General features: G+C 35.6%; 2 long non-coding RNA genes across 2 annotated transcripts in view; both read left to right on the top strand.

Moving 5' to 3' along the window:
- The window catches only part of LOC138310233 (uncharacterized), a 40311-nt gene that overhangs the window by 9443 nt on the left and 8652 nt on the right, over positions 1-22216 (top strand). The window lies entirely within an intron of this gene.
- Positions 219-13935, top strand: LOC138310663 (uncharacterized). Its single transcript, XR_011206469.1, has 8 exons — positions 219-398; positions 6800-6832; positions 8261-8287; positions 8950-8988; positions 9210-9248; positions 10291-10332; positions 11416-11456; positions 13591-13935. It is a non-coding gene; the product is annotated as an uncharacterized lncRNA (long non-coding RNA).

The raw sequence follows: 22216 nt of genomic DNA on the forward strand, positions 1-22216 counted from the left end.
AGTTTGTGCATGTTTAGGTGTGCTGGTAAATCTCTCTCTATACCCACTGTCAGCTAACCCAAAAAATGTTACACCTTTATTCTGTAATTCTTCTTGACTAAAATTGTGTATGTCATCATAGAGTCCCGTTTCCGAAAATCCCCTCTGAGCCTCACTTGCACAAGTACGTGTGGTTTCCGAATCTCCCATTCGGGTCACAGTTGGCAGAGTTCCAAGACCACGTGTGTCATGGCGGCTGGCATGACAGGTCTGTGGACCGTTTATTACCTCGATCACAGGCTCTATGTGTGGGGAAATCTGTACTCCGCTATCTGTGATGTTATTTGGAGTAACAGTGTGTGTGTTTACAACATGTTCTATTGGATTATTTACAATGGAAGCTGATTCTGTAAATACAGGTAAGTCAACACCTTCGTTACAATTGTTTGAGTCAGCCTCACTGCAACTATTGTCATACACTTCTATGGACACGTTTTCCTCACTCCGTGTATAATATACGGGTTCTACTACAATTTGAGATTCTGGTGTAGTGGGCTCCCCAATAAAACCGGGATTGTTATTGCTCTGTAAATTGTCGGGTCCCTGTGTCCTAGGCGTGCGTAACCCTAGACTATATGCGAGGCTATTGAAGCTGTTCCTAAACATGGACATCTTGAACTACTGGCTATAAATTTACAAAATATATATTCTCCCCCTACAAACAGAACAAGCTCTGGTCAAAAACAGCACCACTTTTGTAACAGGAGCGAGACGGGCCCAGTTTGCAACGATGTCAAACTACACCCGACGCGCCCCTAGTGCAACCCAGGTTCGTTGGGTATTATTTGATATATGCTTGTCTGTTGGTAGGAGGAAGAACAAACTACAGGGTTTAGACGATAATGAACAGTTTATTATGACTATAACAGTAACTATTTACAACATACATCACACATACATCCACACACATATTATAACCAGCCCCCTTTCCCGTACCTAATTATCTATTACAGTTTTATTCCCATCTAATTACTAAATATAAAATAGTCACCTATAGCCTAGTAGCGGAGCTGGCAGCACGCAGGAACTTAATCCATCAGACTGCCCAGTCTACTAGAACTACCCCGAATATATCCCAATACCCGAGTCTAGGCAGCCAATCACAACAGAGAAAACACAGACACACATTTAGGACATCTCACGAGAAATGAATGCACGACACAAACACTACCACAGTATAGAGAAATACAAAGGTCACAGCACAGGTACACAATACACCTACGGACAAAACAGCTTGACTGGTTAGCTTGCCTAGACAGTAAACATATAAATTAATGTCCCCCGCTAGTACATGAGTATTTCCGACAGAGAAAATCGACCATTTTCTGACATATAAACGTTTTTATTAATTTTTGAAGTCCTCATGTCGAATAATATTTGGAAATGATAGCATCACTGTGTATTTTGATTCATTTTGAAGCAACATTATTTACAAAATATTTCCCAAAAATAAACATGAAAGTAAATAAATTCAATTAAAAAAAAAAGCATTATCAATCCAGACTGAAAACTTCACCAATTGCCTTTGAGATGGTGCATACACTTGACAGATGTTGTAACAATGTTCGTGTTGAACATTGTATACTTTCCTCATGGAAGCACGATGATGCAGTCTACTAGTTTGCAGAGTGGCATCAAACAGCTGAGCTGTCCCTCACTGGGACCGGGGCTGACTGGGACCGGCGCTGGTGGGGCCCATAAAGATAGATAACTCGTCTATGCTTAGAGAAATACTTTATGTCTATATGTCTACTGTATACGAGTGCTGTATTCAGATATTATACACATGTGTTAAAATATATCGAGGTTAACCTGATTTTAGACTGGTTCCCGCCTCAGTTACCTCCCTTGCGTACGCTTCACTGAGGACCGGTAGCGGGTAGCCATCTTGAGTGGGAATTCCAACTCCAGAGTAGTGCGCATCATTTCTGCGCATGATATGTCATCATGGAGACGGCTACTTCCGTTAAGAGAAAATAACGTCATTAACGTCGTTCCTATGAACACTCTAAACTATGTTAGCACGAAATGATTTCAAAACTTAAGATCTTATTTACTTTTGTTTATATATCGTTCAAATAAATTATTTATTCTTTACGTTAAGATCCGTCGCTTCGTGCGTAAAGGGGTTTCCCACGCCTAAAAAAAGTGATGCAGGCGAACCGGATATGTAGATTGACCAATCAAAAAAATCATCATGGTTACCCGCTACCGGTCCCTAGTGAGCGGAGCGGAGCCTGGCGGAGAGTAGAGAACTAAGGGAAGGGAACCAGTCTAACCTGATTTTTTAAAATAAATGATTTAGTGTACATTATATTTTGTAGCTTTATCTGAATGTTAGTGATAGTTGTTTCTATTTTCTTGCATATACCAATGTATGTTTTCAAATTAATTAACAATTGACTCCGTCCTTTTGTGTTCTTGTTGTTTTTAACGCTAAAGAGAAAAAAGAAAAAAATATTTTTTAAAACTGTGGCAAAATTGTTTTAAAATAAAGAAATCATTTTAAACTTATGAAAATATTTTAAAAAACTTTTAAATACATGCTGACAAAGTCTCAGCTCTAACATTTCAATAAGTATTTTTTTTTATTTAATTCTGATGTGGTATATAACATTTGTAATGTTAAAGTACTCTAAAATGATATTTCTTTATTCAAAGCTTGTGCCAATTATCTGTAAGGTTCTAGTAATAATGTTTCACTTAAAATTGATATTTGGTTCATCGTTAATTTGACATATTGCTACGTTTACAAGTATATATCCACTTCACTCCAGCCTTATAAGACTTACGAGACACCATTAAGCATAAAACTGATTCTATCAAAAATATAAATATTTACATATTATCACGATAAAAATTAACATAAAATAGTCGTAATAGATTGGCGGGAAAAGTATAAATGTGGTTCACCCTTGGGACGATCCCTATACAGACAATTCACACCATCCCTAGTCTTGGAATAAAAAATTCGAAAGTTGGTTATTACATTAAAATTATAATTGAAGCACTATAAAAATATTGGTAATAGTACGGTCCTAGCCAGCACCGGGCCCAGTCAGCTCCGGTCCTGGTGAGCGCCAGCTCAGCTGTTTGGCACTGTTGAGTTTGCATGTGGTAATCTGCTATGTGTAGATACATGGTATGCTTGAATGTCATATGGATAGTTAAAAGCTTATCCGACTTGAGTCACTTGACCTATAAATCTGTGAAGACAATCATTGTTTATTTGCAGATGTGCTCACTTGATAGTTGATGTAGATACATGGTATGCTTGAATGTTATATGATAAGTTAAAAGTTTTATCTGTCTAAAAGAGTCACTTGATCTGTAAAACTGTGAAGACAATATCTTGTTTATCTGCAGATGTGTTCACTTGATAGGTGATATAGATGCATGATATGCTTGAATGTTATATGATCAGTTAAAAGTTTTATCTGTCTAAAAGAGTCACTTGATCTGTAAAACTGTGAAGACAATCTCTTCTTTATATGCAGATGTTGTATATTCTATACAAAGGGGTATTCCGTTAAAACATTAACTAGTACTTTCATTGCAACAAAATGTAATATTCCAATCCAGTTTTAACTTCTGTAAATTGAAATCAGGGGATCAATGTTTATACCTAATATCCTGAGTTGGGTTAATGTTTTAATGGAATATCCCTTGAGAGAAAATGTTGGACATTGATTTCAACTTCACCTTACACTGTTGTTAACATTGATAGATTGACACACCTGGTCACATTAAACTGACAAAGTGTCAACCAGTCGTTCTACTGCCAGTATATTCTGATCTCAGCAGGAGCATAACTACCACTTTCATACACTTTGCCCAGATGGTAGAAAGTTCAAACCATGATTGAAATTTAAAACGTTTAAAAACCAGCACAAACTTTTAAAAGGAATATACATTAGTCCTGCATCATTTTTATTCTATATATCATTATTCATTGTTCATATTTATTTTTCATACAATATTTTCAAGATCTTTGGAGCATTTATTTTTAACAATCTTATAAGATTAACATTTCCATGATTTAACTATTTTGCAAATATTTGATCCACATTATCCTATAATAAACAACAGTGATTCTTCGAAAGCACAAATTTTCAATCTGTTATTTCAATCAATATTGATTGAAAATAACCTGAACATGTACTATTACCTCTATTATGATCTATCTTTAATATTTCAATATATCTTTACCCTGTCTAGAATCTGAGCTACGCCTCCTTCAGTACTTTCAGTACTTTGATTATAATATTAAAACTAGAAAAATGTTTCAGACCATTTGTGGAGCAGTAGTGAGTGGCTAACTTTATCGAAAACTTTCGAAAAATCTAATATAAGGACATCTGTCTGTTTACCTGCTTCTAGGTTTTTTTAATTAGGGTTTTGCAGGAGCTAAATTTTCTAAAAACATGTTGCAGTGGATAAAGGATACCGTGTTTATCAGAATGGGACATGATATGGCTAACAATGATATGTTCCAAGAGTTTGCAACAGACTGTCGTTAAAGATATATCGCTGTCCTTTTTTATATAGAGGTGCTACGTGGGCCACCTTCCACTCATTTGGTACCATACCAGAGTTGTACGATTTAGTGAAAATCAATTGTAAGATGAGAGCAATCTCACAAGCCAATTCCTTAAGAAATATTGGTTTTATGTTATCGGGACCAGCTGCTTTACCAGGCTTGAGATTTAGTAGTAATTTTAGGGCACCTTTCTCCGAGATGGTGATGTCAGCAATAGGTGGGTAGATGTTATTATCTTTATGGTGAGACCGATGGAATTCTTCACTGTTGCTGGAGAGAAAACAAAATGAAATCTAATGTTAAGGGCATTAATTTGTCAATAGGGTTGAAAAGAAGCTTGCCGTCATGTTTTAGCTGACTGATGTTGGTGCCTTCGGTTTTTTGGTGTTTTACATAAGTCCAAAACTTTTTGCTGACTGTATTCCTATTTCCTGTATCCAGTGTTACGTTACTTTCTATATACTGCCAATAAGATTGGCGTAGCTGCTTCTGAACATTTCGTTTTAGTTCTCTGTATTTAGCCGCAAAGTAAGGATCTTTAGATTTTTTTCATTATTTTTTATAAATTAAATTCTGTCCCTTTTTAATAAGTTGCCTGGTTTCCTGTTTAACCCATGGTTTGTTCTATTTTTGTTTTGCCCGTTAATGAGGGATACATATGTATGAATTTTGATAACGGAAATTACCTTGTTTGCTCTTCATCGTTTCCCAGTTTTCCTTTTTCCAGGCCTACATCATCGAAGATATTTCCAATCATATAGCGGATGTTTTGATGGTTTGAGCCTGGCTTGAGGGTTGTGCTTTTCCAATCCCAACCGGGGAGGTTTAAATCTCCTCCAATAAGGAGAGCTTCATTTTTTTATTCTGGCAGCTCGTGTGACAGACTCCTCGAAGCCATTTACACTATATATCTATGTTATGTGTGAACTTGTGTGGTCGTTCATCAGAATGAGAAAAAAATTGAATATGATATAATTGTGTGTTTTATTATTATGAACATAATATGTTAAATTAGATTATTTAAAAAATATGTTAAAGTCAACAATAACATATAAAGTACAATAGCAGAGCGATTAAAAAAATAATCAGTAAATTAATTAGTAAGAATCAATCTGAATTTATTTCTAGGAGATAGCTGAAAATTCGAAATTAAATTATGATGTTATGCAATACACAAAGGAAAATACTATACTGGAAATTCTACTCTTAAAAATGCTTTTAACTGTTTTCAGGGACCCACTTGATAAGACTTTGAAATACTTCAATTGTTGTCATACAATAATCAAATGGATAAAACTCTAAATAAATAATGTACATTTAGTAATAAATTTGGGGGAATCTGTCCAACTTTGTTTTCATATAGAGTGGGATGTCGTCATATATTTCTAGCCCACCATTATCAGTTAGTGGACTAAACCATCATTAGATGGTGAACCGTTCGTCGGTTAAAATTTCTTACATCTCTTAATTTTATTTATAACAAGTACTCTTGTGTGGAAGTGGCAAGATGGCATATGTTTTCAAAATGTTTATGTTTTCTTTTCGGAGACACTGGCGTGAGCCACGATATTGCGCTATAATATACAGTTTTTTATAGAGTATCTGTGATGGCATTTCAGTGTGATAAATTCTTATAGTAATAGATGAGTATTCTGAGGAATAAGAACAGGCTACCGAGGGTTTGTTGTCGCTCACTCCAGTGGTGGGATGGGTTCTTGATTTCTTTCAGTGAATATGTCCGTTATAGCCTGTGTCTGATGTGATGAGTGGAAATAGTTTAACCAAATAGACATACCATTAGAAACTATTAAATTCCGATCACTTCATTTCCCAATGAAAATGCTTGGTCACACGCTGATCTCTGACCGGCGTGAGAATACATTTTGACATTGTTTACTTTGTGACCTGGTTAACGCCGCTTCAGTATCGACTATACTTTCTGCAATGAGGTCTACTAGAAATATCGCCGTACATTTAGAAACACAGACAGAAACACTTGATAAATTGATATTTCAAATGGTCAGTAATATATACGTCTACTTTGATGGCTACCGTATACGTAGCTGTACATATATATACGATAACTGATACAATGTTGCAAATTTGTATAATAAGCCTCGATTCAATATTTCTTACTATAGGGATCAGTAAGGTAATTATGTTATAAGTATTAACTTTAAATATTGGCAATTCGTTCAAATAGTCTATTTTGCTTTTTAGAATTAGAAATAAAGACGAGCAAGATCACAATTTGTAAGTATATATGTTTAAATTTTTCACCCGAAGTAATGTTATGTAACGTATCTCTACGGACACATTTTGTTTTTAAATACTTTCGCAGCATAAAGGATGCAGGATCACCAATTGGAAAGTCATTGTTCTTTACGAAATATATATATAAAAAAAACATGAATTTCTAAGCAGGGCCATGGTCGGCGAAATACAAATAACATTGGTACAGTGACAGATATATGTTTCAATTGATATTGATTAAATGTGTTCATATATGTAATGCACATTCTCTTGATATATATTGTGCTACTTACTGCATCATTTGATGAAAAGTTACAAAACGAACATACTATCGGACTATCTCAATGTTGATATGAAGGATATGATATTCTACCCGAGGGTCGCAAAATGTTGTAAAATTCAAGGCTTGCCGATGGTTTTACAACATTGTGAGATCCCAAGGGTATCCTGTATCCCTATTCTTTCGTATCCACGTATGAAAGAGTACTTTTCTCGATACATCGACGTTTTATTGCAATTTATTACTATGATTTTCCACTAAAAATAAAATAAATTCGAAACAAAAAACCCGACTGCAAGTCAATTCTCTATACATGGAAATTGTGTGATGTTTTCAATGTAAATCCCGTTGTTTGTGTCTTTTAAAGTAAGTTCAGTCTAGTTTCTAAAAAAAATTAAAATTGTACCGAGAAAATAATAATTCTGTTAAGACAGTGACGTCACGAGGCTTTATTGCACGGGTAGCCATGCAATGCACACATACAGCTTCAGGCGACATGAGTGTATGGACCCGCTAGTATTGCACGTGTAGGTATAAGAGAAAATATGGTTAATTGTAATTCATGCACTAAGGTCGAGTTGAGTAATTCATATTAAGATAATATATAAATATTATTTATCACATAAATGGCGCGGTCATCCATGTCATACAGCCATATTATAAGTTTAATAAGACACATGTGTAATAACACTATTATGATGTCACATATAGTTTCGACTTCATAATCTATATATGACGTCGCACAATTGTCTCAGTAGACAGAAACGTCATATCCGAGCCGGATATCAACTGTTTTTATATAGAGACGAAATTTAAAGTTTTATTAAAAATAAAAATAAAAGTTACGTGATAAATATAATCTTACACTCGTGACTATGAGATATGAACTTTATCAAACTCATTAAATAATTTGATATACCACTTGCCTAAAGGCTCGTGGCATATCAAATTATTGAACTCGTTTGATAAATTTCATATCATATAGTCACTCATGTATACATGACTTATAAAATAAAGATATTATTGATAATACGGCCCAAAGATCAGTGTAGCATTCGTCCAAAGACAATTCACTCGGACAACACTACCTCATTCACCGAGATGACGCAGGCCGTAATTCATAATTCCATATCCCTTATTTTTTTCAGGAAAATGGTTCAAGAAGAGAATAAAGTGTAAGTATTGGTGACATGCTGATTTGTTTCATGTTGAAGATGATAGGCAACTTATCTATGATAATCATTAAGATTAAATATTATACGGGATATATGCAAGAGCGGAACAGTTCTGAACGATCGTTACTGAGGTTTAACCATCCTTTGCCCGATTGCAGTAAATTAGCGTTACACCGATATACAACAACACAATATTTCGGTTCATTGCAAAACAAGTGTGACATGCAACCCGATTGACTGTATGATGTTACACCCGCTCCCTCTGTGCATATTAAACAGCTTATTTGCTATCATCCAAATTTGTACGGTATAATTCAATATTTTAAATAAAAAAGATGTTCGAGAAGTCGATTGCGATTTCAGATCTAATATTTGTTATCTTACATTAAATAATTAGCTTACTTGTCTAAATATTGACAGTTTCACAAAAGCATGAATTTTCACGCTTTGTATGGTTGAGGTTTAACACACGAGATCTTCTTGACATTCACAAACACATTCATATTTTCTTTGTTGCAAATATCCTTTTTTCTGTCACTATGAAATAGCATTTAGCTTTTAGACCATCATTTTTCGTGTGTATGTGGGTGTGAGGGTGTGTTGGTATGTGTGTACATACAAATTGTTGTATATAAAATATGTCTTTTTCTTTTTCTTTCCAGCGAACTGGACAAACGGAGACTTGATTATGAGTATAAATTGTAAGTCTTTTTTATTTACATTATCCTTTATACTTTATTCGGTTTTAAAACTGGCAGTGCAAGATAATAAGATATCTTGATGACATATTTTTATTTCAAATGAGCTGCATATGTCGCCTGTAATATTGGCTGTGTTTATTATGCCAGTTTAAGGGGGGTGGGGTGTTCCATATGGCAATAGTGCAGTATTTGTACAGTATTGTTTTCAATGTCTGTTTCAGAAAGACACATGTAATTGACAGGACATCAGAGTTTATAAAGTAAGTTGATTTTATCAATACATACACCGTTGACTTTATCACGTAAACAAGTCGGTGGACTTATATATAACTGCGAAAAAATCGTGTGATCAATTGTAGTATGACGCGATGTATGATGGCAAGTAGTCCGCTAAACCTGTCTATATCATTAGTTTGTTTGTCTAACCTAATGGTATAGACAGGTTTAGCGGACTAGATGGTAAGTTCCCCTAAATATTAAAGGTATGGGATAAACACGTTCCCAATCACGTGACAGTTATTTATAATGTTTATCTAAACGGTTGTTAGTTCATTTTCAAGTTTTAAAAAAGGCACTCGCTAAAACGTGTCTATTTGAAAGGAGCGGTATCACTTTGGGCCGTTTAAGGGTCACTCTCAGTGATATGCAAAACATTTTGCATGAAAATAACTTACGGTCAGTTGCATATTGTATGCTATTCAGAGCATCAGATTTGTAGGGGGTGTGGGAGGACTTATGGTGATTTCAGAGGTCATTTTCATTGATTAAGTGATACCCCACCTTTAAAAATTAACTCACTAGAGTTCGAAATGCTAAACACAGTCACTTGTTGGGGAACCTTCATTTAAACAACATTTAGTTATAATGACATATTCGATGGTCGTTTTAAAGATGTTTGACATTTTATGAGAGTGCGACTTATATCCGCCATGCTTCACCCGCCGTATGCCGTAACGTGTTTCTATGTTTTATTCCATTTTAAACCAATCATGCATGTTTCAACTCTATGAAAGAAGTGAAATGGAAACAAGTTTAATTTAGTGTTGTAATTGTTCGTTCAGTCTTTGATTTAATCCTCAATTGAAAGCGTGCTTACATTTTTTTTTGTATTTTACTTTCGGAAAACATTTATTGATTGAATTTAAGAATAACAAATATACGTAACTGATTATTTTGTTTGTTTGATCCCACTGTGATCCCTTGTAGAATTATATACATGCATAGTGTATATGTAGGCCTATCTGACTTCTAAATTATTGTATTCAAAATATGTTAACAACGTGTTTTTAACCCTTTTTTCAGATATCACTATGACAGAACAGGCGAAATTCCAACCAACATGCTGTAAGTGAATATAGACATATAGCGACAATGAGAAATGTATAACTAACCCCTTGGTTATTACTAGCTTTGATGATTAACCATGTCATAGCAATCACCACTTCTCTCTCAGTTTATCGTTCAGAAAATGCATCTTGTAGATGTATTCTGTTGCGATTTCAGGTTAAAAACCCCTTCACGGTACAGATTGTAATGAAAGCAATATTACAAATATTAAATTCATGAATTTTGAGAATGTTTAGCCTAATGATGATAAAAGGTAGATATTTCTTCTAAATTGAAAAAAAAATTGATATAAAGGAATATCAGAAAAAGAAGCAGAAACCTTAGCCCGTTTGTGGAAATCATAGTTATCGTCAAGACACTAAAATAAGTCACCATTTTCTAACCACGAGTGGATAATGACATCTTTCTGCCAAATTGCATCATTTAAGATGACTTTCTTTTGACATGTTAGTTGTGTACATAGGGGTAGTTTTCTTGATGAAAAAAGCCATAAAAATGTAGATAACTAACAAACACTACCTGTATGCTAAATCTGGATTCCCAAAATATAACACGACAACACTTATACATCCATGTCAAAACTCAGGCAAATACTTTGGATGATGCCATTTTAAGGAGAAATTACAATCGGTATGATTTGGGGATTTGGGGATTTGTGATATCGGGGTGTTCATTTTCAAATACACACTGACCACCCCAGTCCCCGGCTTGACCTGTTAGGATTTTAAACAATTGTAAATATGTTTTTTTATATTTTCTTTTGTTTTATCATAGGTATGACCAATCATTCTTAGATCCTATAAAATGTCATTTTAATTGATATACGAAAAACAACACAATGATAATATGATGATGATATGTTAGCTTAATCTCAATATCATATTTTTGTGCTTTTCATCTAATGCGATTTTTGACATCCAACGGATAATATTATGTTTATGACGTTCAATAGACCGAATGCAATAAAAAACATGGTTTGATCGGATACATCGGTGATGATGGATAGTACATCAAATCTGTCTTGTCTACCATTATTGTCTGATAAGTTTGTACTAAACCGTTTCATTTGTTTTGTTACAGTCGGGATCGGAGTATAAACTGGTATGAGGGAGACGAAAACGGTACGCTCATGTTCGGATGACCTTTATATCACCTGTGCTTCAGATGAAATGCATTTTGACACCTTGTTACATTAATTATAAACGCCATTTCGCCACTTATACATTTAGATTTGCTGTGCTCTTTGGGCGAGATGATAATGTAAACGAAAAACAATTCTGACAGCTTTTTCAACCAGTTTCGTCCGCCTTCGAGATTCTGGAAGCAGCATTTGATTGTCAATTTCCAAAAGTTATAAGAACTCGACTCCTAACGGGACGTTGTTAGATCCTCTTGTCAAACGCAGTGATAATATAAATATATATTAAGGACTTGTATTTTAATCAGATTGAAATAGTGCATCGTGTAAAACGTTTTCATTTTCATTTCAACACTGAACTTGCACATGTACAGAGTTAAACACGAGCTCGTCATCTTAAAACGTAGGGGCCATTTCTGTGAAGGAGAAAAATAAAAAAAATAATCACAGCATATGCGCATTATACGTTTGGACATATAAATGTTACGTGTTGTTAGTGTTAATGAAGACGTGCGAAGTGATCGATTTATCCAATACATTTCAATACATAATGTTTAACTACCTGTCTAACTAAACTTATTTTTTTCTTTTACAGTTTCATTAACATAATATACTCATATAGCAGATAGCAGATGAATTTCCAAAGTCCTTACTCGGTTTAAATTCAGAGAACTTAAGCGTTAATTATACTTAATAATATATTTTCAGATATTACGTACAAATCTATTCTTGACTGTTTGATTTAAACTTACTCAATGTGTTTCAAACAGAATGATATTCTGTATGATTTCTTAACACTTTCACCCAGCCTTTTGAGTATGCATTATATCATCATATACTTGTACGATAAATTTTTAAATCAAGATCTCCACAAATGGTTACTTTAGTATTGCCAAAGCTATATGCAGTATAAGAGTTATGATAGGATGTCAGTACCATATATGGCGATTGACGTAATAATTACATCTTTCATTTCAATTGCAATGGCTGAAATGCCTGCTAAATATTTCTTATCTCAGAATTATATATACATGTCATAGTCAAAATTATATCATGTGAATGAAAAATATATTTTAAGATATAGGTTGATTCTTTCGTAATATTTATTTTTGAGTAAATCATTTAGGGGAAAAAATCTATCCAACCGTTTTATGTGATACGTCATGCCTCTAGCGCGGAGCCTTTTCAGAATCGTGTTTTTTCTAATACTTTCTTATTTGATTGTACATTTAATTGTAATCATATAAAAAAATCTATGTCATATGAGCTATAATAAACATTTTCTAACTATCTCTGAGTGAGACAAGTTAAGGACTTTTGCAGTCTAAAAGCCCGCGGTCGACAGTATTTAAGTGCATAATGCATAGTAAAATTGGAGTGTTTTGTTTGCTTTAATTTTTGTTATGTTTTTCGGGTTTTTTTTTTATTAAATTTTATTTCCATGTGATATAACTGTTTATCTTGAGTTGACTTATTGGGCTCCTACATGTTCGCGTTCAGTGTTGAATGAAAAACCGGTTTTACATTAATATCCTATGAATATACCCTGTTATGCTAACAATGGAAACTAGCTATAGGTGTCTTAGACGGAAATTGTCCACCAATTACCTTCGAAACGATGGCGGACATTTCGAGGCCATATACAAACCTATCGAAACAGTTTTATCTAAACACAAATATTTAAACATGCATTTCAGCTATAATGCCCTGTTTACATCTGTCCACCTATATGGTGATTAAAATTTCCATGCGGGGATTATTTTCTCCTAAAGAAAAGTATGAACATTTTAGTTCAGGAATTGACATTACAGACGTTTGATTGAAGGTCGTGTATAATGTAGAGAAATATTGTCGTATCTCACACACTAATATTTATATCAATAATTTATTCCTAGTGTTGTAATAAAATATACACGTATAATCCTTACATTAGGAAATCTGACGTAGGGATAAAATGCATTTGTTACATATTTCGAGGATGACCTTGGATCATTGATTTTGTTTTATATTATTCTACATTGAAATATATATAAGATATTTAGATTATTTCAACTTTGTCATTGAAATGCACTGTCCTGGAATTATTTTAATTCAACTGGATATTATTTACATTTCAGGTCAGAAAATGTTGAATTATCATTAGCCAGAGACGATGGAATCTGTCCGTGAAATGTTTTCAAAATGAAACATTATGATTGAACAGACTTACCACTATGTTTTGAAATACGATGGATATAATCATGCAAAATTTACCCTGTTGTCGATAGGATGGAAACTTTTTTCAGGATTTATCTTCTACATTGTACTTTATTTAAAATGAATCTAATCTTGATCTTGAAAAACGGAGACCACATCAGGCAAAATAAAATAATATTGACACCATATATTCTGTATAAGACTTCTTTTATTTGAAGTACTTGTTTGAGTATTGTCTGGTGTCCCAATCAATGGAATTAATACTTTATATCGGTAAACGTACTAACCAACGGGAAATCGGTATTGCAGAAAGCGTTCAGTTAAATTACCATCGACATAAATTACTACAGACAAACACGTGTGTCAGCGATGCCGGAAGCCAGTGATTATAAACAAAACATTTTGTAAAAGATTTAGTAAATATGAAATTAGGATATGTAGGAATAACCTACAAGACCTGCATATGTCAAAGTCAAATGGTTATCAGACTACAAATGTTATTTTATGAATCAGATCCTTGGTCGTCACTTAACACTGGTCAATGACGTTTTAAAACTTTTTAAAACTTCTGTAAGGGAAAGATTAAAAATATTTACTATTGACAATTTTGCTATCAATGCTTGTTCTCTAAACCAACTTTTCAAAAAGATTATTAAGAAAGAGGAATAATTTGTGTTATTATTGTTAATAAAAGTAGATTATGTACAGAAAAAAAGTAATTACATGTGCATATTGTGCAGATAAAACGTCATCTTGTGGCTATTAAAAAAGAAGCACCATAAAAAATGCATATATATTAGACACGCTCCAGTGTTACAGGGGAAATAACTCTGACCATTATCGTTTGCACATCCTGCCCATTTGTTGTTGTCACTTGTGTTGCTATTATAGTTACCATCCAAACTATGTATCCAATAAATAAATTTGAATTTTTGTCATTTTGGCCTATTTCTTGACATTGTTTTCTAAGTGTTAAAATTAAAGCAATTCTAAAGTAACTAAAAATTAAAAAAAAAAAAAAAAAAAAAAACATTTTCTGAATTACATGTACCCATATAATGCTATTTACAAGGGAGGTAACTTTTGATATCTTAAGAGAAATTTCACTCTCTTTCACATGTACCTAACTGACCTGGGCATGTTTCGAGGACAACTATGTCATGCATATTGACGTATTTTTGAGTTGAACAGCCATTAATAACAGTTTGTCCAGAGGTATTTACACAGGCATTTCTAATTACACAAACATACAACTATTACGTGTAATCTAGACTCACCGGGATCACGTGATACCCGTGTCACGTCCTCGGTCTTAATGTCACGTTCATGTTTAATTTTTTACTACAGTTTATATAGAGTTATTCATATATATACCGAATTATGATTACAAATGTTATAAAACTTATCCCCTCACATAATTAACTCGTACGGTATAAACAGTTTATATAGGGTGGTTTACATATACTGAATTATGATTATAGATGTTTCAAAACATATCCCTTCACACAATAAACTCGTGCATTATATAAGATGGAATTAAAATGAACTATGTTTGTCTGTTATTAAATAAAAGTGTACTTGTCCTAAAGTAAACGTTTTGAAACTATCATTATTTTTTTATTTAAAAATAGAATGTCATCAAAAAATTAAATGCAAAACTTCGAATAAGTTTCGTTTTTCAATTATTTTACCATACCGATATTGAACAGTACTTTACCATTACATAGTACAAAACTTGTAAGTTAATAGTGTTTCAGAGTTCGGGACTCTGCAGTTAAGCAAAAACAGATAGCTGTCAAATTTCATTTTAAATGTTATTTATCTTATCATTATTTTTTACTAATTTAAGCGTAGCGGTACTAACAAAATTTTGCAAACAATATTTATTTTATAGCCCGAAAGAAATATAACAAATATTGACATCAATATTCATAATTTAATTACTTTGTGAAACTTTTTGAGTCTCACATCGCTACTACAGCTAGTGGAATTCGGAGATAGCTCTTGTAATATGTGAAAAGGGATAAACCAAAGATAAAAGTTGTTCTTATTTATTGAAATCCAACTCCACCTTTACAAACCTAGACTTCAGCGTGAATATACCAGTAACACGTCCATAGGACACCTAAGATATTCTTTATGAATATCTAATTTCTGTTTACAAAATTATCTAATAAAGCCCAAATTGTGTAATGTTGCGTAATGTTGCATATTTCATTTTCCATTACAATGTTTTTTTATTATGTCGAGTTACACTAAAACCAAGTGTTTTTAATAAGATAAATTGTTAAGTTTCACAGTATTAAAGCGTTACAAAATATTGGAAAATGTATTCATTTGGCTTTTAAGAAAATGCCAGAAAAGATAAAAAGTTTAGAGCTTTTTATCTGAAAATTTTTATTATACATGTATATGGTATGAATCACTCTCCATCTCTTTTGTAATATATATGCTATTGTGTATATCTGATAAGCTGTAATTTGCACTTAGGGACCGTAAGGTCCACTGAATGAATTGATTTGAATTGAACACAAATAATTCTATACAAAACATACAGAAACAAACAAGTAAACAGCACCTAGTCTAAACTTCATCTACAATTCTTGTATAATAGTCCCTATTCAACTGATGAAAGAGTTACCGGTATTGAGAAGTGGTTAGAAGGACTACTTAAGAAATACAGGTAATATATGAACGATTAAGTAATAGAGCAAAATAAAGAAAAGGCAATACCATCTAAAACGATGTTATGCACTTACTTATCAACTTAAAACTTTTAAAACCCTTGGGAAACACAGTTAAGGAATTCCTCAAAGTTAATGAATGTTAATTCATTAATGAATTATCAAATATAGATCTTTTTAAACCCTAAGCAAGGTTTGTCAATTTACAAAAAATATTTTATCTTGATTTGAAAATTTTCGATAAAGTCTGATTAGCCTAATCTGGTTTTTAAACACTGAGCTGTGCCGTAAAAAATGTTTAATGTAAAAAAGTCAAGTCAGACTATGTATGCGTAATTTGTTTTTAAATTGACGTTTAGATATTAAATTGACATACTTATAATAGTTATTACGCATTCTGGTTCATTTGTTACAGCTTTAATGCTTGTTTGACCTTTTATTTTTCCGTTTATTACCACTCATACAATATGAACAAGCTTAATCAACTTAGTTTTTGAAAACAATAAGTTGTCTCCTTTATTAAGGTAGCTCCATACTTTTGGGAAAATCCCCCCCTCCCCTCATCCAAGTATCACGATGGATGAGAGGGATTCTCTGTAATGAAGCCCGGAGGCTGGAGAGTTAAATAAGCACTTGTCAACCTGTTGGGTGCGTGACACTGAAGTTCAAAGTTGAAAAAAACATCCAACATAAGGTACCACACGTGCCTGACCCTGCACGGGGTCACCATATAAAAAGGCATGACCAAGCCTTGACACACGCTTTTTCAAAGAGATATGTTGGCAGATTATATGCAAACCAAGGGAGGGAAATTATTTATAAACATCCATAGAAACCCAGAGACTTGGGAGGGTATTTAACTCTCCAGCCTCCGGGCTTCATTACAGAGAATCCCTCTCATCCATCGTGATACTTGGATGAGGGGGGATTCTCTTCCATTCAGCCCTACGGCTTACTAGTTAAATAAGCACCTTCAAAGAATCTGCCAACATTCCAAAGAAATCAGAAAACACAACGAAAGCTCCAAATAAAGTTCATTCTTTCAATGCAATAAAATACACGGAAATTTCATTTCTCTGTCTGTAACACGCTGGTAGCAAACACACTCGTGTCCTCAACTTCCCGGAGGTAAAACCTCCTGAAGGTATTTGCTGAAGCCCAATTGGCCGTCTCCAAGATGTCTTTAAGTGATGTTCCTGCCGCACACGCCGCAGACGCCGAGGCTCCTCTCAATGAATGGGCCCTAAACTGCTGGCCCACTCCTGCCATCGTCATGGTTTCCATGGTCCACCTCGCTAAAGTAGATGTAGATATCTGTGAACCTTGCCTGAAAGAAACTAACAATTTGTTACTCTTCCGCAAATCCACAGTTTGTAACACATAATATCTAAGGGTTGTTACTACACACAATTTCTCCTGTGCATATTTGTGCAATACCACTTTATATAATGACCTTGAAGGCTTAGACGTTTTCATCAGCTCGGGCACCGTGAATATAACAGAGTCTCCAAAATCTTGCATATACCTAAGGTCTAAATTAACCAATGTCTGTGCTCTCTGGGCTGTTGTTAACGCTATCAAACAAGCCAACTTCTTTGTTAAACGATCCAACTCCCAAGACGCTAACGGAAACATATCCCCTAAATGCTTCAACAACGGAGCTACATCCCATGTTGAGGAGTATCTGGGCCTAGGAGGATTAGAATTAAAAACGCCCTTCATAAATTTAGAAACTATGAGATTGTTTGACAGACCAATATGTCCCAACAAAGGCAACGTCTGAGACAACATACATTTATGTGTATTTATCACACTGTAGGATTTACCAAGGTTATGCAGATGAGTAAGGTAAGCTATCAACTCCTCGACAGCGGGAGATTGGCAACAACCTGTCGTTCACGACACCAAGCAACCCAGTTGTTCCATGCCAAGTCATATTGTTTGGATATGGATTGTTTGCATGAGGAGAAGACAAGCGTGGCAGCCTGTCTTGAAAAACCCTGCTTTTGCAAGCATCTCCTGACACGCAACATGCGATCAGTCTCAGGCTGTTTCTTAAGGGATGAGGATCCCCTTGTGGGGACAGTAGCAAGTCTCGCCACCTCGGCAGACGTGCGGGAGCATCCACAACAATGTCTAATAGAGTAGGTAGCCACGCTTGGTTTCTCCACAATGGAACAACAACTATCGCCATACTTACTTTGTCTTCCTTTATTTTGTGCAACACACGGCTGATCAGACTGAAAGGAGCAAAAATATACGGTAAGTAATCTGACCATGACATAGCGAAAGCATCATAAAAGCAAGCATCTGGATCAGGATACCATGAGACAAACTTTAAAATCTTAAAATTTAACCTACTTGCAAATAGGTCAATATCTGGGCTAAAGAAATGACCACAGATCCTATCAAATATCGAGGAATGTAACGACCATTCCCCAGAGGACTGCATTGACCTAGACAAATAATCAGCATCCACATTCAACACCCCTGGTATGTGGGCAGCAGAAATATAAATATCTCTCTCTGTACACCATAACCACATCTCCTTTGCTAACTCATTCAACTCCAATACATTTCCACCAGGTTTGTTTATATACGCAATCGTACAAACATTGTCGGTCATAACCCTTACAATAAGTACCTGATATGTCTGAACAAAAACACCTTAAAGCCAACCATACTGCTTTCAATTCCAAGACATTGATATGACATTCCTGTTCTGTCACCGACCACAGTCCTTTCGTCATCTGAGATCCCAAACTTAGCTCCCCATCCATCACCGGAAGCATCCGTTTCTAAAACAACATCGGGATCACAAGACCTTATCGGGCGACCATTCATCCTGTCTACATTATCCTTCCACCATTCAATCTCTGCTCTAGACTGCCCATCTAAAACCACACTATCATCATAGGACAACCCCTCATGTAATGCCTTCGTGTTCTCCTTATCCACCAATCTATAAAACAGACCTGACAAACGGACTGCTCTTAGAGATGATGTAAACAACCCAATAAGACTAGCCAATTCTCTTAGAGAGATAGACTCCTGACATAAAACTCGAGAGTATGCATCTACGATTTTTCTCACCTTCTGTTCTGGCAAAGAAACCGTAAAAGTTTCTGAGTTAAGGAGATACCCAAGGTGGACAATAACGTGACTAGCAATGAACAAAGACTTCTCCGAACTAATCTGAAAGCCAGCAAGCTCAAACGTTTCAGCCAAGACTCTACAGTTTTTCTCACACAGCTCTTTATCCGCTGCCTTGACCAGTGAATCATCTATGTAGTAAAAAGCATGTATACCCTGACTGCGAACCTTTGCCAAAATCGGCTTCAATACCTTAGTAAATATCCAAGGGGCACTTGTCAATCCAAAAGGCATAGCTACAAACTCATACAACCTACCCCTCCATTCAAACTTTAAATATTTCCTGTGCTGCTCGCAAACTGGTATACTGAAATACGCATCCTTCAAATCAATCGAGGTGAAAAAATCACCCCTCTCTACTGATTCCAAAACAACCTCCAAAGTCTCTTGTTTGAAATGATGGTAAACAATGAATTCATTCAACCTCTTTAAATTGATAACAGGCCTGAATTTACCATTCTTCTTCTGGACCAGAAACAAATTTGAAACAAACTCGCCTTCCTCATGCAATGACCGAGTTATTGCCCCTTTAGATATTAAATCATTCACTTCAGAATCAATAATCTCCATCTCGTCCTTACTAAGAGATATTGGTCCAGGCAACTTTCGTTGCACTGGAATCTCATTAAACTCAAGTGTAAGTCCACTCACTGTTTCCAAAATCCATTCATCATCCGTCAAAGACTGCCAAAAATCTAAATGTTTCTTAATTCTACCAGATGGAACACCTACCTTGGGAGCTATTCTTTCTTTTGGCTCTGACTCTGGTTTTGGTTCTGGCTCTGTTGTATACTGACGGGTCGCCGTTGACCTCGACCCCGCTGGCCTGACCGTAAAAAAGGCCTCCCTGAGCCTCTGAACTGACCATTATAGCCCCCTCGTCCTCTCTGGCCGAGTTCCAACCTCCTCGCTGGACCTGTTTTCGTGAAGACAAAACATTGAAAGCTCTATTAGATTCTGAAATGTCTCTCACTCTCTTTGCAAGATCATCCCCAAATAAATTTGAAGTAATCGGCATATCTTTGCCACACAAAGCCTGATAAGACGTCGGGAGGGCCTGTCTCATAAAATATCTACGCCTCACCGACAACATCTGTACAGCATTACCTAGCATCGACAAGGCATCAATACAAAGAGGCCTGAACTTCTCTCGGAAGTCTGCATGATTCATTAGTGCCTCAGTCAACTTCATAACTGGAACCATGCCGTCCGACACAGACTTCTGGGCTTCTTTTAACTGAAAACCCCTCGCCTGTAATGGCCTACCAATTTTACCCCAAATCTCAGGGTTACATCGTGGGACAGTCATATCACCACAATTTGCTGGTGTCGGATATTTCTCCGCCATCTTGGTCACATCGGACGCTTTCCTACACGCAGTGTTTACCAACCTGGCTAATCCCTCGTGAACACTTGGCCCCACCTTCGCATCCCCATAAATGTAGTCGGGGATGGCGAACAAATCCTCCGTAGCGTCCTGCTCTGTAGGTAATATGTCAGAGTAAATATCATCAAAATCCACTACGGATTGTTCATTAGTGAGCAGGCCCAACGGGTCCGTCATATCAACAAAATCTGAGTTGTCAATATACTCGTGCTCACCATTGGCATTGGCCTGTTTCCCTACGCCGGAACTCGCCCGTTTTACGTCTGCTAATTGCTCCTCCAGAGCCTTCATACGTTTGGCCATAAGTTGAATGTCGCTACCAGCGGCAGCGTCAACATTAACACGTTTCCTAACCCCACGGGGCACAGAAATAGTTGGGGCATCGCCTCCAACGCCGCCATTACTGCTATCCCGAACAACGTTCGGTGACTGCGGCTGCGCAGACTCATTATCGCTGACATAAGCGACAGGGTCGCTCAAGCCCGAATCTAAATTCGGGAGGGGGTCGGGGGGAAAATCACACCCCTCTGCCTCTGTCTCTCCTGGATGGAGAGATAGATCGTCATCCGAATCATCGGCCTCAAAAGTTACCGATAACGGCAACCGTTTACCGCGAGCTTGCTTGCGACGCATAGTAAACCGTGAGTAATTCAAATAATACAACAAACAGCTGATAAGCTTAGACGTAAACGTCAAATTCAATAAGGAAAGGCTTCAAACTCCGCAAAATTAAAAATTAGAACAAATACCAAATACACGCGTAGCGTAAGAAGAAACCTTCCCTTCTGGATTTATGTCCGTTACGCACCCTGACTGACAAAAAAGCGTGTGTCAAGGCTTGGTCATGCCTTTTTATATGGTGACCCCGTGCAGGGTCAGGCACGTGTGGTACCTTATGTTGGATGTTTTTTCAACTTTGAACTTCAGTGTCACGCACCCAACAGGTTGACAAGTGCTTATTTAACTAGTAAGCCGTAGGGCTGAATGGAAGAGAACCCATGTCATTTTTTACTAACAGGTCTTATTTTCTTGCATTTTTCATGTAGATTTCAAATATGTAAAGATAAATGGGTGTTCTCGAACTACTTTTTGAGATATTTGAGCTTGAAATATACCATCCATGCAAATTTGCTGACCAAAAATAGAAAAATTCATAAAATTATGTTTTCTGTAATATTAGAGATTCCTATCTCTAACTGCATGTTCAATTACCCATTATATACAGGATAATCGAACTTAGAGCTTCCATGAATAATACAGCACAGAATTAATCTCCTTAACACAAGTTTCATTAAACGGATCTGAATGTTTAACAAACATACT

Source organism: Argopecten irradians, chromosome 16, assembly GCF_041381155.1.
Source record: "Argopecten irradians isolate NY chromosome 16, Ai_NY, whole genome shotgun sequence".
Lineage (NCBI taxonomy): Eukaryota > Metazoa > Mollusca > Bivalvia > Pectinida > Pectinidae > Argopecten > Argopecten irradians.